Here is a 2,947-nt window from a genome sequence, read left to right on the forward strand (position 1 = left end):
AAACAATTTTAAAAATGGCTCTAAGGCAACTCGTTTTTCACAGATCAACTCAATTTATAGGTTTAGTGTTCACACATTAGTATGAACAACTCAGACTTTGAAGAAATGAGCCTTCCAACACAATCATTTTTAATGTAGATATTAAGGCTATCGAAGACTGGATACTAATTGTTCATATATTTACTGAATTATTTACAAAGATACATAAAAATGTTGACTATATTTTCTCAAGAGAAACAGCGCATGATACATATTATATATACATATGTACACACAGAGGTTATACCTGTGTGCATATATATATGAGATTTAGTAAAAGGAATTAGCTCACATGATTACAAAGGCTGACAAGTCCCACAATTTGCTCTCTATAAGCTGAAAACTCAGAAAACTTGGTGATGTAGTGGTGAGAGCCAGGTAACTGATGCTAAAGTCCCAGTCTAGCAGAACACAAAGCAATGTAGTTCTCGATCAGGTAGTCAGGCAGGGATGGAATCCCCCTTTCTCATTTAGTTAAGGTCCAGGATAGATAGGATAATGACTAGCCACAACAAGGAGGGCAATCTACTTTCCTAAGTTGGCCAATTAGAAGATAACGTCATCTGTACAAGCCCTCACAGACACACCCAGAAATCATGTTGAATTTGGAGACCCTGTGTCTCAGGACAGTTGACACATACAATTAACCATCACTAGTCCACCCTCGTCAACTTGGAACTCCTATACATCTCTAAACTATACTTAATCTCCCCAAATAGTAATCCTACCTAGCATATCTACCCCGTGCGAAACTCACAATGCACTGAAACTCCTTCCCCAGAGGGGTAAACGCTTTGAGAGATGTTTGTTCTCATCTTCATATCCCGTAACTTAAAAATCATGGTGTATAATTAATGATACTTCAGTATTATGAAATGAATTCAATGTCTCTTAACTACATGAAGGGGATAAAAGAAAACAAGGATATTTGCTATATCCAGACACAAATACACAAACGTATTCATAAAAAAATAAGGAAATACTCATGGTACTTACCGCCTCGGTTCTGTGACTGGTCACACGGATGTTGCTGGTATTTCTAGCTGCCTTTCCCCCGTACTATTCTGGATCTCCCTTTGCCTTCAACAAGCAAAACTCTTTTCCCAGTGGCTCTTACCTGACGGGCTGATCCAAACCTTCATTCCTGAAAGGTCTGTCATTGTAGTCTTCCCTGGGTGGTTACACAATTTTCCACTGACACAGTGCCTAGTGTACTAAATACACTCCAAGGGAATACCTGTATTTTAAACAAACTTTTCCTTACTCCCACTAGGAACTAATACTAATCTGCTTTCTTCTTTGTCGTCAGGATCCATCACTTCATTCAGTTTCTTCTATCCTTACCTGTTGATTCAGTATCATGAGTCCAAAGTAGCCAGCTGGCAGTATCAACTTCCAGTTCAATAGAATCACTGTTACATCTGGTGCAAGCACACCTTCCACCGCAAGACCTCTACTAGTGCAGAGCCTAAAATCACAGGAACAAGGAGAAAGAATTTTGCTAGAGGTCACTAGGGGCAGCAGTGAGTAGCACCACTCCCATTAGAAGGGCGAAGCTTGAATCAAACAACATTCTCAAGTCAAAGTCTAATGGAATTTTCCAGGCTAGGTTTTAAAACTTATAACTTGAGACTGTCACCTTTCTTTCTTCCTTCTCACTATTGGAATGGGAATGTCTATCCTCTCCCTATCTCATTTTATTGGGTCATCTGGAAAGTTGTGACGCATCTTTGCACAGAAACAGAAAAAAAAAAAATTCACGACTTTTCCAACAACCTAATAATAAGCACATACACTGTTTGACGTCACAGGTTCATAGTGAGAATTTTACCTTAAGATAAATCATATCTTGGGATCAGCAGTTGGCGTAATGGCTACGTTGCTGGACTCCCATGTAGTCAACCGCATTTAGAGTCTCAGACCCAGTGGCTTAAGCTCACACTGGGAGTGTGCGTGCCCAAGATCCCGAGAAGAGAATGGAGGAGAAGGGATTGTGGCATGACCATCCCCCCTGGGGAGTGATTTCTTGCTTTCTGTCTCTGAGCACACGCAACCTATAGCAAAAATTTTGAGCCCCCGCAACCTATAGAAAAAACCCCTCCAAAAAAAAAAAAAAAATGATAAACTGTATCTCGAGTTTCTGCCACACCTAATTTAGATGATGGTTTCGGTGATCTTGGACAATGGAACAATGAAGACTTTTGGGGCTATTGGGATGGAATGTGTACCAAATATGACAACATGATGCTTGTGGGAAACAGGGACAAAAGACCAAATATTTTTGTCTTCCAAAAGCCTTCATCCCCAATGCTGTGATATTAGGAGGTAGGCCTTTGGGGGCGTATGAGGGTGAGACCTTCAGGAATGGGATTAGTGCCTTTATAAGAAACACAAGAGATGACCTTTCACCCCAACATGTGAGCAAACCGCAAGGAGGCAGCTTCTCCAAGCTTGAAATATCACCAGAACCCAACCATGCCAGCACTGTGCTCTTGGACTTGCAGCTCCAGCCCTGGAAGAAATACACTTCCCAATCCTTGTTTCTTTTGTTAAAGCAGCCCTAAACAGTGCACCACAGAATTTGCAAACTGACTTGAAATCTAGCATTTGTTTGGATCCATGCTTAGAAAATATTTCCTTGGGGGGTGTATGCGTGTGCATGTGGTATTTTAGACAGGGTCTGACTGTTAAAACTTCCTGCTTCAGCCTCACTGTAGCCCCTGGGACTACAGTGTTGTAAGACTAGTTAGGAATAAAGTTCATCGTTGTACTACCAGAAATCTATCCCTGTGGGAATCTATTTATTCACCAAATCAGCTCCTTTTCCTTCCTGGACAGATGGCTGGATTCCATTTCTAACTTCCTTCGCTGTTAGATGTGGCCATACTGCATTCTGGCCAATAGACTG

This window comes from Tupaia chinensis, unplaced genomic scaffold (assembly GCF_000334495.1).
Source record: "Tupaia chinensis unplaced genomic scaffold, TupChi_1.0 Scaffold000426_1, whole genome shotgun sequence".
NCBI lineage: Eukaryota > Metazoa > Chordata > Mammalia > Scandentia > Tupaiidae > Tupaia > Tupaia belangeri.